At 35.7% G+C, this 16,647-nt stretch overlaps 1 long non-coding RNA gene across 1 annotated transcript; it reads right to left on the reverse strand.

The window, feature by feature from the left end:
- Nucleotides 1–7,579: 7,579 nt before the first annotated feature.
- LOC131015012 (uncharacterized) lies at nucleotides 7,580–10,941 on the reverse strand. Its single transcript, XR_009098426.1, has 3 exons — nucleotides 10,101–10,941; nucleotides 8,471–8,549; nucleotides 7,580–7,874 (listed from the first exon to the last, which is right to left on the reverse strand). It is a non-coding gene; the product is annotated as an uncharacterized LOC131015012 (long non-coding RNA).
- Between the last annotated feature and the right edge of the window lie 5,706 nt (nucleotides 10,942–16,647).

Consider the following 16,647-nt stretch of genomic DNA (forward strand, 5'->3'; position numbering starts at 1 on the left):
TTAAGATTGGTAAGGATGAAGTGCCGATTACCCACCTCCAGTACGCGGATGACACCATCTTTATTTTAGAGGCTGATGACCGAAATGTGGAATCACTGAAAAGTCTGTTGCTTCTCTTTCATTTTATCTCTGGTCTTGCTGTCAACTTCGCCAAGAGCAGCCTGATGACGGTGGGAGTGAATGTGTCAGTCGAGAGGACATGGGCTTCGTTTCTCCATTGCAAGATTGGTTCCTTCCCGTGTCTTTACTTGGGAACCAAAATTGGAGGCCGAAGCAATGGTGTTAGCGAGTGGAAGTTCTTGGTGGATAAAGTCTCAAACAAAATTGCAAGCTGGAGAAAAAGACCTATCTCTTTGGCGGGGAGGATCACTCTTGTTAAAGCGGTGCTTCAATCGATTCCGGTATATCAACTGGCCTACGCTTTCATTCCCAAGACTGTGCTCAAGAATCTCAATTCCTTGTTCTCCAGATTTCTGTGGGGTGGAGGCTCTCAGTCGGGAAGAATCACCTGGTTTAAATGGAGCTCCTTGTGTTCCAATAAGAAAACAGGAGGTCTTGGATTTCGGGATGTGGAATGGTTTAATCATGTTCTGTTAATTAAATGGCTTTGGAGATTTTTGGTGGATGGGGGAGCTTTGTGGGCGAGAGTGATCAAATCTATTTATGGGGAACTTGTCTGGGGCGAAGAGGGGGATTGCTCGTTGGTGGGAAGAAGTGGACAGTTGGGGTGGTGGGCGAAAATTGTGGAGAAAGGGGGAGGAAGAGATGATAGATGGTTCATTGATCACCTTCAACACCGTCTCGGGGATGGGATGAATACAATGTTCTGGGAGGACGTGTGGGCTATTAACAAACCTCTTAAGTTCTCTTTTCCGAGATTGTATAACTTGTGTTCGAATAAGAAAGGCCTCGTCGGAGAGAGTGGGTTTTGGGAAGGAGAAGAGTGGGTGTGGTCGGTGAATTGGAGGAGGGATTTGAGGGAAAGGGAGACTGGACAGGTGGAGGAACTTTTGAGACTTGTTGCTGCTTTTGTCCCTTCTACAGGTTTAACTGATGGATGGATTTGGAGGGCAACTACGGACGGTAAATTCTCAACAAAGTCGGCTTATGATTTGGTGGCGGCTTCCAGAGAGGCGCAACAACTCAACCGGCTGAGATGGCTATGGTTTGGGAGGCTCCAACATCACACAAAGCCAAGGTGACGGCGTGGAGATGTCTTAGAAATCGTTTGGCTACCTGTGACAACTTGAGAAGACGACAAATTCAAATTAGCTGGGAAGAGAGAGGATGCAACGCCTGCGTCGCTGGAGAGGAGTCGACGGAACATCTGTTTCTTCATTGCCCGAAAACTGCGGCGGTGTGGGACCAAATCTTCCAATGGTTACACATCAAAACGGCAAATCCTAGAGGTACTCTTCATCACTACACTTCCTTCATCTCTGCTGCCAAAAAGAAGAAAGGAAGAAGATTGCTAAATGCGTTATGGGTGGGAACGGTTTGGACGCTTTGGGAAAAAAGAAACGAGAGTCGTTTTCAAGGAAAGATTTGGGATATTGAGAGACTTGTTTTACAGATCAAGGGTAGACTTTGGAGTTGGAATGAGGTTTATAAAGTTTTGGAGTTGAGAATCCCTTTCACCATGTGGTGCTCAAAGGGTTTAAATCTTTCATTCTTGTTTTGATTGGCATCTCTTGTGCCTTGCTTTTCATCTCAATAAAAATTTAATTTTACTGATCAAAAAAAAAATATTTGATGGTTCTCCCGTTCTCACAAATAATGTAGTTCTCTCTAGAACCACACCCTATATATATATATATATATATATATATATATATATATATATATATATTTTCATCAAAATAAACGGCTTAATGGATAAACAAGGCACACTCTCCGATGCATTGAGCAAAAGTTAAGTGGTGTGGTGTAGTGTATATACATGTACTATGGAATTTCTCCGAAATAATTAGCTATATATATATGCTAATATTCCTTTTTCGTTTTTGTAGAAATAAATTAAATCGTGCTGTAGGCGCGATGGAAGAATAAATTGTGGCAGTGGCTGTATTCTAGAATTAGTATATTCCACGAATTGAACGCGAATATAATAATCTCTCAAAATATCCAATTTGTGTATTCTCCAATATTTATTTTTATTTTATTTAAAAAAAAGAAGAGAAAAAACGTCAATGGAGCTGAGAAACATGGGGGGAGGCAGCTGCAGGGAGATAATTAATCATATGATGATCATATCCCAATTTCACTCTTTCATGTCGATGTCTCCACCTGATTAGAGATCTTATTTAATGATATATCTACGCATACATTGATTTGTAGATATATAGCACTATCAGCTATATATAAAATTTTGACATATGATACTTCATCCGTCCCACGAATCTTGGCACGTTTGGTTTCGGCACGAAAATTAAGGAATTGTAGATTAGTATTTTGAGTGTGTTGTTAATAAAATATAAAAGTAATAAAATAGGAGAGATAATGTAATAAAAGTAGGGGAGAAAATGTAATAAGTATTACCTTATTTGAAAATGTATCAAGATTTATGGGACGGCCCAAAAAAGAATACATGTCAAGAATCGTGGGACGAAGAGAGTATTTATCATAAATATATACCCGTTAGAGTGCAAACACTATAAATTCAGAAAAATAAACTCTTACATCATGAATTTATTCAACAAATGTCATGAATTCATTGTAGAATTTTATAAGATGATTCTTATTTTATACTATGAATACATGAATTCATTTGAACCACTTCTCTCTCTCTATGTATATATAACGATTTGATCCTCTATTGGCTAATTTTGTATCATTCTCTACTGCATTTATGGATGGACGACACATGGTGATGTTGAGATTGAACTTTAACACTATTAACTAATTAAGGGCCCGTTTGATTTTTAGTATTTGATTAATCAAGATATAAATTATCCTGATAATTTAGTGTGGATTAGTCATGATTTCTAATCTCAGATGGGTGTTTGATATCATTGGTAATTAATCCCAAAAAGTGTTTGGTATCCATTGAAATAGGTTGGATTAACATATCAAATACCTAAATTAGTAGCCTATGGAGGGGGTGGAATAATTAGTGTGGGTTAATCCCATGGGGGAGGTGGGATAATTAGTGTGGGTTAATCCCACAAAATAAGCTAGGGTCTTGGGATAAACCTGGAGTTGACCATATTAGTAACACATAATATCAAACACTACATAAATCCATATTAATTTAACTTATCCTGCTTTTAAACCCATATCAAACAGACCCTAATGGTGTTAAACAACAAATTAATTAGGAGTCCTCAAGGCCCAAGTGGACATTCAGCTGTACAAACTTCAGTTTGTAAATAATTAATTCTAGAGTTCAAAATTCACCGTTCCCTTTTTCCAACAAAAAAAAAACAATAAATTAAGAAGTTTTAATCTACCTAATTAAACCCCACTGTATGAACCCCATTCAGTGGTGCAACCTCCTGTGTGTGAACAGTGAGGTCCCGGGTTCAAACCCCGTTGCTCCCCCTCCCCAACTCCCCCAAGTAAAAAAAAATAAAAATCTACCTAATTAAACCCCATGAGTCTTCTCTAATGTTGAAAATGTGAGGGGTTTATGTGCAAACGGTGCAACGATATGTTGAATCTTAGAAATGAATAATGAATTTTGAAAATTATTTTGTCTTCGCAGTATTTTTCATTAATTCTCTATAATAATTTAATTAGATAGATTAAAACTTTCATAATTCATTATTTAACAATTAGTTAACCGTGTTAAATTTCAATCTGAAGATGTGTCATCCGTCAATAAATTAATACAATGGAGGATGAAATACTATAAAATGCAAAATCCAAATCGATACATTAATGAATGCGACATGCACTTTCTATATAGTTTCGAAACAAAATTTATTCATTTATTTTTTCTAATTTTTGGAATAGTATATATAGATAGCGTTCTAATTTACTTAATTGAGAGATATTTTTATTCAAGAAAGTAGTCAGCATTATTGAGTTTATTATCAATATAGAGCTACTTTTTGCCAATAATAATCGATGAAATAAAGGGATATCTTTACTGTTTCTGATATAATGGACAAATTAATGGCAATACTTAGAGCTTGGATTTGACCAATAAGAAAGATAGGTGTTTTATGAGTGATCAGTCTAACCATGTGACACTAAATTTTAATGCAATATAAAATTGGTTAAAATTTAAGATATTTTAAAATAAATTAAAATTAAGATCATAAACTATCATTAACTTTAATTATTATAATTACCCAACAAATACTGTCGACGTAAATTTGTTGTCATGATTGCTTCATGGAACCTGAGTGAAAATCTGATTCATTTAGTGTTGGGGAAAATAATGGTTAAGTACGATAAGTGGAGTACAGAAAATAACATGTACTCATTTCCAATTGTTCTTCCAATCTACACGAAAGATGAGTCGTATTTTTTTTCAGGCCGTTTCACGAAATTTTTTATAATTTCTTATATGAATTTTTTTTTTCATTTTTTCACTTACCACACTTGACACACTAAATATTATTCTCTCCGTCCCACTTCAAGCGTCCTGTTTATTTTCGACACGATTATTTAAGAAAAAATTAATTCGATTATTAAGTGGTGTGACATAGAGTTGAAAAAGGTGATGTGAACCCCATAAATTCTCACTTTTTGAAGAAAATTTTTTCCATAAAGAGAAAAAAAAAGACATTTGAAATGAGATAACACAAAAAGAAAAACAAAACACTTGAAGTAAGGCTAAGGGAATACTTTCTTAAATCTCGTGCCCAAAAGAAACAATTCATGTTTTGCGAGACAGAGGGAGTACAATAGTAGATCCTCCATCTTCTCGTGCGTAACATATAAATTAAGTGATATTTTCAATAAATAAATATAAATATTAAATATAATTTATAAATAATTTTTCTTTCCTCTTTTCTCTTCTCTTTTTTTTTCTTTAAAAAAATTAAAATGTAGTAACCAATTTGATAGTTTAATAAAAAAAATGCAATTAACTCAAAAAACAAAAAAGATGATTGGGCTGAAAGAATATAAATAAAAACAATGTTGGGCCTAATGATATGAGGCATTGGGCTTGAATATAACATTGGCAAGCAAAAAACCATCCAATTATATCTAGGCTTCCTATGCGAAACTGTGTTTTCTTCAGAAAGAAAGAGAAAAAAAGAAAGAAAGCGAAACTAGATTTAAAATAATAATAATAATAATAATAATAATAATAATAATAATAATAATAATAATAATAATAATAATAATAATAATAATAATAATAAGAAGAAGAAGAAATTAAGTGAAACTGTATTCATGGGTGCCTAGTTAATTAGTTTGTTTGAAAAATGAAACTAGAGAATGTAATGAGGCCAAAATTCAGTTAATTAAGGTCCAAAATATGAAACCTAACTATTGGCGACTATTTCATATTGGATAAAAGGTATACATGAGTTTGGAGCACATTATAGGTGTTACAATATGAGTTTTTTTGAGCTAAAAAAAATGAAAGAAACTTGTTCCTCTCACTAATCTAATTCACAATTGATTGCCCAATTCAACCAAACTGATCATCATTGTGAGTATGCGACTAGTGGCAGAATATCGACGATGAGTATTAATTATATTATTCGGGGGAGTTTTGATGTTTTAAATATAATTTTTTATTTAATAATTATGCTTTTTTTAAAATATTTAATTTCCGTGCGACAACGTAAAACTAGTGGCGGTAAAAGTAGAAATAATCCATTAATTTCTAATCCCGTAAATGACCGAAGAAATTACAATATGAAATTAGAGATGTCTATATATAAAAAAATTACTAAAATGCCAAAAATAAAAAAATAAAAAAAATACCTACAACCAAAAACAATAACTAAATTGGGCAACTTATTCATTCTCATCGACCACCTTTGAGATCAACAATCTCCAAATCCGATCTAAATGGAAAAATTTGTCGCGGACTTCTCACATCATAGGGCACCTCAACTCTACTGAAATTGCAACTCTGCAGATCATAGAACATCGCTCCATCCACTGTCATCATGAACATGACGTCGTTGCTGCAAAACTCAACGGGCTCAACCAGATGTCGTAGAGATTCTCTGACGGCCCTCATTTCCACCACCATCATCCTCCCCTCTGCGGTCCACACCTCCATCTCGTTCCGATCTTATTCTTCAACCACGCAAATAAGCCCTAGCCCGCCCTCGTACTCCGTCAGCCACTTACATGTGTAAGCCTCGTTGCACCGCACCACCTCCGGCAACTGGAAACATCGGAAGCGCATCTCCGAGTTTAAAATTATTTAAGGCCATTATCTTAGGGCTATTTGCAAAAATAAGCCACTATTTTTCAGAATTGCAAGAATAGGCCAATTATTTATTTTTTGGTATTTTTAGGCCACATGTGTACCCAATCAGGCTATTTTGGGCCACATTTTGACCCCAAAAAGTGGCCTATAAATGCTTAATTGAGTTCAAAGAAGGCCTAAAAATGCTAAAAACTAAAATAATTGGCCTATTTTTGCAAGTCCGAAAAATAGTGGCCTATTTTTAGTGGCCTATTTTTGCAAATAGCCCTAAAATAATGGCCTTAAATAATTTTAAACTCCGCATCTCCTTTATGTCCACCGCAACCACGTTGTCGTTGTTGGTGAGCCAGTGGACTAATCACTCGTCCACAGTGACGGCGGCACGAGATGGGTTTATGATCTCACCGTCGTAGGGAATCACACACTTATGAGGATGAGTTGATGCTGGAGACACATTGTCTAAAAGAAATATCCTTTCTTTTTTATAATCGCTGTCGATTGAAGGATGAAAAGAAGGCGAATCGGTATTTTGGTTCTAGCACTAAATCTACCCAGCCATTATTTTTCATTTAGATTACTCGTGGATAGTGGAACTAGTATAATCTTGAGTGTTTGATGTTGAGTTTCTGTGGCAGTACCCACAATGTTCAATCGCAGCGAACTATTGACTTGACTTCTGGTTATAACTGAGTATTTTCACTTGACTTCATTAGCTGATTATAACTCTTATGCAGCACATGGCTCAGTATACATGTCTAATAAATATTTCTTGAGAGTTGTCACTTAATTACTTTACTTGTTAGGTGAAGTATACTGCTAAACTACTTTACTTTACTTTAGTTTCTGTGGCAGTACCCACAATGTTCAATCACAGCTAATTATGATTTGACTTCTGGTTATAACTGAGTATTGGCTGGTGGCAGGCTTGCATGCATAATATCGGGTGTTGTAGTAGCGTATTCGCCTCTGGCAACAAAGAATCCCTTCATCGCACGAGACTTGGATTTATACTGAAAACTAAACAATGACATAAGTAAACAGTAATAGTTTATCAAACGACATCCTATAGCGGTTCCTTACGGTACATTCGTACTGTTATTTTCCAGTTTAATAAATTTTTGCGATTGGGATTTGGATGATGCAGACAACATAATTGATTTTGAGATTGTCACAGCCCATTATCCCTATGACGGGTTATCCGGGGTTATGACTTGGGGTGAACAATAAGAAATGGAAATGGACAATTACTTAACATTAAAGTATATGGAAATGTCACTCATAGATAAAATACTAGGATCATATATGATTATTTGGATACTTATAAAACATACACATAATTGAGAACTGATTAAGGTGGTTACCCAATAACACGTATCACAACTTCATATCATAGAGCTATCCTAATCGAAGTGTTTTGCAGCGGAAAACGTGTGAGATATACATATGAAGATGTATACTCAAGGTTACATTTCTTGAAATGTCAAAGGAACACCCGCTCAACATCATTCCATTCCATCAACTGCTCAACCTGCACATTTAGAAATACATGCAGGGCTGAGTATAAAAATACTCAGTGGGCATAGCCGAAAATACAACATGCATACATATATAAATTGAACTGCCATAACAGTAACACACAGGGGTTTTCTTAAATGACCTGCGCTTACTAAAATATTTCTTTCATTTTCATAAAGTCGATCGGCCGATCATTTTCCTTCATATGATCCATATCTGTTCCTTTCTATCACGCGCCGGGAAGGAGGCCTCCTTACCACGGACGCCAAGACCGGTCGCAAGCGACTCGCGGTCTCCATGAGTGTACACGTTAACCCTAGCTAGCGACCTTTGTCTAGCATAGGATCCCAATTGGATTTCCTTTAAAGTTGGCGAACCAACACAGATAGGATACATATAAAAACATAAACATTTTTGGCAGTCAATCATTTCATAAACATTTCATTTCATTTCATGAACATTTCATTTTCATTTCATAAGAGTCATTTATCATTTGGGCATAATAATAAACTGAAATTAACAGTTAAAATCATCTCATGCATATATTCGTATAAGAGGCCTACGACACGCAGGGGATCTCTATATACGTATAGTAAAAGTAATGCCCACCTGATTAGGCAAAGCCTGAAGATCATAATCACATAACCTGTCTTGGGAAAGCAGCGCTAATCCCCTTGGTCCACAAAGCCTACAAAAATTTTATTCTTAATAGGTCTCGTGAAGCTAACTTAAAGTCTTAGTGGGTGCACTTAACTACTATGATTCATCACGCCGGGTTTTCAAAAATTTAATGAATAAATAATTGAAAACTAAACTTCTTGAGTTAAGGACACCAACAATATCCTTACTCAATTTTCTTTAATAATTGGAATTATAATTAAAACCAATTAAATCATAAATACTTTTATTGCAAAATATAATGCAATTTCATGTCATGCTTAGCATATAATGACTAATTTACTTAAAATATGCACATAATAATAATTTAATATTAATATGTAAATCATTCTTTAAATTAATTAATCAAACTAATTTTAAGTCTAATTAATAATTAAGGCAACCCAATTTAAAAATAATAAGAGGCCCTTTTTTTTTATATATAAAAATCGCAGCCCATATAAAATAGGGCAATTCATGCTTCCAAAAATAATTCAGTGGCCCATCTCATTATTAAAAGAGCCCAAGCAAAATAAAATTTTACTCAGCCCAACTCCTCTAAACCTAAAGCCCAATTCTTCATCTCTTTAAACACACACACACACTCAAACACACGCACCACACAGCTGCGCCATCATCCCCCCCATTTCGTCTCTCTCACACTCACAGTCACTCCCCACGCACACACACACACGCTGCAGCAGCGACCGCCGGCGATACCGCGCCGCCGCTGCCGCCTGACACCCCCGCAGAACTCTCCCTCTCCCTCAAAGCTCACGACTGCTCGCCTCTCTCCTCGAAACTGCTCGGACTTCACGGCCGCTGGAGCTCGCCGGAGCAAGCGGCGGTAACCACTACATCTCGGTTGAAAGATCCGCCCACCCCACTCTTCTTTCTTGGGCGAAAACCGCCACCACTGAACTCGCCGGAGGTGCAGCAGCAGTAGGTCGCGCCACCCTCGACTTTCTACACACGCCCAAGCACATGGACGGAGGTAGCACGCAGCCGCCGTCCGCCGACTCTACCTCCCTCCGCTGAACTTTGGCCGACGGCAGCAGCTTCATGCTGCCACCATCGCCGCCCTCATATCTCCCTCAGAATTCCGCTGCCGCCGCCGCCGAAGCTTGCCAGAGCAACAGCGACAACCACTACCCCTCGGTTCTCCCTTCTCTCGGCTGAAACAGGCCCGACATCCCACCGCGAAGAGCGGCGCCCGAGCCCTAGCTCCCTCTCTCTCACCGTGGCCGGGCGACAGCAGCGCCGCTGCCGTGCCGTGCCTCCGTCCACCTCCCGACTCAATTCACACAGCCACCACACTCGTCTACCCGACTCGACACAGCAGTTCGAAAACAAGGATAAAAAAAAACAGAGCTTCAATATCTACTTCTTTTCTATTTTTAAAAAAAACATGCTTCATGTATGTATGTATATGCACAGACGATAAATAAACATCATTGAGTTTGGGTCTTGTTGTCATATGCAAATTTATATATGATGGAATCAGTGTACGTGTTATGTATGGGTTCTAACTTGAGTTTCTGTTTCAAAAGAAGTGCTCGAGTAAGAGAGTTAGAGGTTTAACCTTCAAAAGAAATCTGTTGGGTTATCATTCTGCAAATCTTCTGAATTTGTTCAGTAGCTGATGTGCTGAAAATTGATGAGGGAGATGAAATATGTGGGATGATTGTGGAGGATAGAAAATGGAAGCTCGGATCAACCAGCTATATTAAGTTTGCAAAAAGAAGGGAGTAGGTGGGTGTGAGAGGGAGTAGGTGGAAGGAAGTAGGTGGGAGAGTAATATAAAATAAGGTCTTCCGGGTTGTATTATGAAAACTGTAATAATCGTTCAGTGTTTGCTTAAATAAATAGCTCGTGTAGATGTTAAATGCTTAATATTCAATTTAAATAAATATGAAATGCATAAGAATTTAAATGACTAACATTTACAAAGAGGATTTTGCAAATCGTTTGTTGGAATTAAAATAAATTCATTTTCTTTATATCCGGCGTGAATCATCTTACTTCTAAATTTTGAAAATAAATTCTAAATTTAACTCAGGGAAACGGGGTATTACATTCCTCCCTCCTTATAAAAATTCCGTCCTCGGAATTGCATATCTGGTATTCTATCTTGTGATACTAGTCATTCGTTTCATTCATCTCTTTTGTGGCCTTTTCCATCCTGTGATGGTTCCACTACATGACGAGAACAATATCATTGCCTCGTAAAACTTGAATCTTGCGATCAAGTATCTGGACTGATTTCTCTTCACAACTTAGGTCCTGGCTAGGACTACTTTATCTTGCTTAATCAAACTCTTAGGATTAAACACATACTTTCTTAACTGAGAGACATGAAACACATTGTGCACGTCTCCAATACTAGGTGGCAATGCCAACCTATAGGCTACAGGGCCTATCTTATCTAAGATCTCAAAGAGTCCTATATAACGGGGTCGTAACTTGCCCCTCTTTCTGAAACCTATAACTCCCTTTGAGGGAGAGACTTTGAGGAAAACTCGATCCCCAACATTAAATTTTAATTCCGATCGGCGTTTATCGGCGTAAGACTTTTGTCTATCTTGAGTTTCTTTGTTTCTTTGTTTGATGTGGTCGACTTTCTCAATTATCTATTGGACCAGTTTAGGACCTAACAACATTCTTTCACCCACTTCATCTTAGTAAAGTGGTGAACTACCTTAATTGTTTCCTTCGTCCTAAGTCACCTTCTCAGATTTGACTAGGAAATTCTAACATCAAACTTTTCTCATCATCTTGGTAACTTTCACTTAAAGATTAATGGCACTCCTTCTGCCATGTAAACTCATTTTCTCATTTCCAAATGATTATTTAATGGGGTTTCTAAGTTTCCATTGTGGTGGCATTCCAACTTTTATTCTTGCTGTAGCTTCTGGCACTCTAGCCAAAGCATTCACTCTCTTACCTTGAGCCTACTAGCCTTGGGGTTGGGTTATACCTTAAGTTTAGTTCTAGTGTTTTCCTTCCATTTCCTTTTTCTTTACCTCCATCTTGAGGTGGTGTACATATCTTGTTTGTGCGTGAACTTTTTCCTTCTCCAATTGTTGTAGTGACTCGGTGGTGAGAATCTCGTTCATTGCTTGTTCCTTCATAATATCTCCTTAGTTTACTAGGGAAATTGAAAATCTCATGCCGCGATTCATTTACGAACTTCTTTACGCATTTCTCATTATTCATTTATAAATGACTTAAATAAGCATTTTAAACTCCATTAAAAAGGAATTGATTTAAAACATTTTAATCCTTTTAAAATCCATACTTATAAAGCCTTAACTCATGCTCTATCTCATATTCTATCTCTTTACTCATCTCTATATAAACTCTCCACTCATCTCAAATCCTTAAGTTCAAGGATAAGTTTCAAGAAAATCATGGTACTAAGTCTCGATTTATCTCTCATATAAGGCTCGTCCAATCTCATTCAACACATAGACAACACAATCACATAAGGCATATAAGAAAACACAATCAAACATTATCAAAACATGCTCTGTTTTTACACTGACTCAACTTCAAAATCTAACCTGTTCTTACTTCGACACCTCCTGGACTCGAGACTCATACCAAAAGAAAGGTCTTCGAGTCTATTTTCATATAAAAAAAATAGAGTCAAAAACTCCAAGTATTGTAGGAGATATGACTGTTTTACTACAGTTTACCATATTCGGCAGTTTTGAGCAATCGAAAACTTGGATTTTTGAAAAATAGTAAATGTTGTCAAACTGAGCTCAAATTTTGTGGATATCTAGCTAACTCAATAAGGTTAATACCATAAAATTTTGGAAAGCTAGATCACACAGGAAGCTACTGAAATGAATGACTCTTTCCCCTGTTCTCTGAAACTCTCGGTAGTAATGTGCAGTTTCGGTTTTGTATTTTATAAAAATAGTAAACGAAGTCCAAATGACTTGAAATTTTACCGATGTTCTCAAGACTCATGTAGAGACTTGGTATAAAATTTTCAAAGCTTTTTGACATTGAAAAACCGTCGATCACAGTAGGTCAGTAGGCCTACGAAATTCACCAAAATCTCATCTCAAACTCTTAAAATACTCAACTCTATATTCCTTCAAGGAAACTCATCAAAGCTTATTTTAAACACATATAACACTCACAAACATTCAGGCACATTATAATGCTCATCATACTCAAATCTTGACTCTCTTCTTACATCATAACCTCAAATCTCTAGTAAAACGTTTCAATGAACGCATCATTAAAATTCTCTTTTCATTTTCATGTACAAAATTACTCAATTATTCAACACGATCTCATTCATCATATAAATCATTATACACATATAGATTCCCTTTTATCATGTACTAAACTCTAATGAAACTTCATGTATCATTATAAAACTCTTAAAAAAAAACATGACAACTTTCACATAATGGTCATAAAGCAATTAAACCTCATTTTATCAATCATCGACTTCTCAAAATATGAAAACTCAAAAACTCATATAAACTAAACTAAGTCAAAAATTTTCTTAGCCAACAAAAGACTTACTCAAACATAATTATACACTAATATCATGCTCAGATACATATATCTTAAGCCAAAATCACTTTAATAACACATAGGCAAAAAGTCCAAATTTTTATTAAACTAAACTCTTTTGAAAATATCACTAATCATGTATAACCTATTGATCAAATCATAGATCTAACATCCTAGGTTACCAATTAGCACAAATCAACATCATAAAACAAGATCACATATAGATACACATGTATGTCATCTTCTTCCTCAAACTAACACTTTTCATTTTTCACCTCTCAACCTCAAGCTTCAATCTCATCCATCATTAATCATCTAAATCATCTCATAAACTCAAATCCATCATCAATACATCAATTGATCCATAGGATCTCAACCTCCCAATTTTAGGTAAACTAACCTAATAGAAAAATCTATATCTCATGGCTAATCATCAAGATATTCATATATATTAACTCAATAATCATCAATCATCATATAACTCAAGCCAATTCAAGAAAACAAACAACAAAATTTCGTAGGGTTTCAAGCCCCTAATTTTCGAAAATTTCATAGAAATAAGTTGGGTGATTTTCTTGCTCAATCATGATCATATACTCACATATAACATCATACAATCTAGATCTATAAAAATAAGAATCACTTACCCAAGTTTCTCACCAAAACTCATATTTTCTCACTCTAGCTTGGAAGCCTTTCTTCAATGATTCTCTTGAATATAAGTAGCTAGGATGTGTTTATGGAAGATTTTAGAGTGGATTGAGGTGTTTTGTAAATTTTTTTTTTTTTTTTTTTTTTAAAGCTTCGAAGGTCTCTTCAGTGGAGGAAAATGGAGGAAAGTGAGAGAAAGAGGGAGAGAGGTGTTGGTCGAAAATGATGAGTGAGGAGTGAGAGAGGATTTTGCAAGATTGTAAATGATCTTGTGATCTTTAAAGAGGATTTTGTAATCTTAAGGAAATATTGGCAATTAATGCCTTGATCTCTCTAATCTCTACACTCTCTCTCTAATCTTTACACTCTCTCAATAATCTCTACACTTGGCAAATTGTGGTATTTAGTCACATGGTAGGGAAATTAAAGTAATAGTGTGAGAAGGGTGATTAAAAATAAATCACAAAAACTATGGAAATGTACTAATTAATAAAATACCAATACATAATTATTCATGTGACCACATAAAATAATTATAGCACTAATATTAGTGCACTCACTCAATTATAATATTCCTCTCATAGGAAAAATAATTTTAAAACAAAATATATGCTTGGAAATATTTTCATTAACCGGCATTCTTTGATTTCTCGGTAAAAATAAACTGCACTTGCTTTGAAAACTTAATTAAAATTCCAAGTGCTAAAATCATCAAATAAAAATCATAATAACTTGCTCACAATGACATACGTAACAAAACTTCACATAATCAATCAGTCACGTAATTTCACATAATATCACGTCAAAGCAGTCGACAAACACAGACAAACTAGACGTCTCTCCGACCGGCTTTTTTTTTTATTTTTTTTTTTATCAAGGTTTTTCACTCTTTCTTTCTCGACTCTATTTCCAACTCATTATTCCTATTTTCTTAATAGGACAGTCAATCTCTCTGACATCTCAGTATTCTCAATAGTGTTAAGACACTATCTCACAACATAGGGAAAAGTACGGGGTGTTACATGTACTATCAAATTTAGATAAAATTCATGACTTCATGCATAATTTAAAATTCATGTGGCTCATATAAATACACTTAACTCACCAATTATAACTTATGCACCACATTTATAAAAATTTTCTTTAACTAAGCACATTAAAACACATATATAACGATCAAATCACATCAGATAAATCAAACCAGTTTTTATCATAAATGGATGCCGAATCCTAATTATTAATAATTAAGCCCTTAATCAGGGATTAAAAGTCGGGGTATGACATACTATCCACTTTAAAAGAAATTTCGTCACGAAATTTGTACCACAGAAAATAATTCTGGGTACTTCTCATTCATGCTAGAATCGAGTTCTCACGTCGCCTCTTCTTGATCATGGTGCTTCCAAAGAACTATTACTAAAGGTATCGACTTATTCCTTAGTACTTTAACTTTCCGATCTAGAATAGATTCGGGTCTCTCCTCATATCAATTGGATTCCTAATTCCAATTTATATACATGAGATTTACTTGAGAATAAGTTCCCTCGTCCTTTTTCGGCGGTTCATTTTGCTCCTACCTCATTCCTAGGGCTCATCTACGGGGTATTCTTTTTCCAAAGACTAAAATAGTCATCAACCCATTTCTTGTTACCTACACATGTACAACACTTTCCTATGAATCTATCTTAAAACTATCATAGACCAATTAACTTAAGTCCTCGTACTCGAACACTATATTACGGTCTTAGCTTGAACTCTGAATTTCTATCATAATGAGTGGTCGATATCATTTATAGGACAAAGACTAATAATCTCAACTAATTACAATGAGACACAATTATACGAAGCCATAATTTGGGTAGTATACTACATCGGTAGACTAACACTTCTTGGTCTTATCAAACAAGGGGATCTATTATGACAACTCACGAGTTGCAAGGCTCAAACTTAACACAATCATCAAAACAAGGTGTTGTAGAAATTGTTCAAGAGAATCAAAAGAATGACCAGAGGGTATGAAATGATTAACTACTAGGTCGAACAAAATGACCTCGAGTATGAACCCATCTGGCTTTTCAACCGAAAGTTGAAACACATGGGTTTTCAACCCAAAAGACGTCTACTGAGATTTGGATCATGTGGACTGGCCAGGTCCAACATCATCACCTCCCAGTCACACGGGAAACATCGTCCCGAACTTGGAGAGCCATGAACATACTATACATAACAAAGCATAAGTTCATCATGACAACTAAACTTATCTTAAGGTTCCCTATCCTATTGATCTCAAACCCCAAACCTCTTTTAAGACATATACACACAGACATACGTACACAGGCAAAACACACTATTCTTAAAATCTATCGTGTAGCAAAAGTCGATTCGATATTCCGTCGCACTTGAACATTTGAACGTAGAGACTATGGTTCAACCTTTGATGCAACGTTTACCTTGAATTCGTCGCGTATCGTCATTCTGTGCTTTTCCTTTACCTCGTACATATCTTTTCAATCCTCTTTGTAGTTCAAAAGAACCATCATTTTCTTAAGGGAGCTGAAACGCTCTAAGTTCTCTTTCATTCTTCTACATTATCACCTTAGGAATCTAGATTGTAGAGATATACTACTAATCTAGTAGTCTATGTTCTTTTAAAATTGTGATCATGCAACTTATAACAATCTATGTTCTCTGGGAAAACATATGTCACTTTTCTATCATTCATCTGATCATAACATCATAGATTGCGAAAATATGCCATGAAAGGCAAAACATTCAACATTTCATCATAACCTGCTCTTCACATAAACATATTCATGAAGCATTTTAGAACATTAACATCTTTTAAACGTTGAAACTGCAGTTACCTTCTTTCCTTGATTGAGCACGATGCAATGGAGTGTTGAGCGGTGCCATATGAACCCATGTAAGTATAAAGAATC

The sequence above is a fragment of the Salvia miltiorrhiza genome, chromosome 3, assembly GCF_028751815.1.
Source record: "Salvia miltiorrhiza cultivar Shanhuang (shh) chromosome 3, IMPLAD_Smil_shh, whole genome shotgun sequence".
NCBI lineage: Eukaryota > Viridiplantae > Streptophyta > Magnoliopsida > Lamiales > Lamiaceae > Salvia > Salvia miltiorrhiza.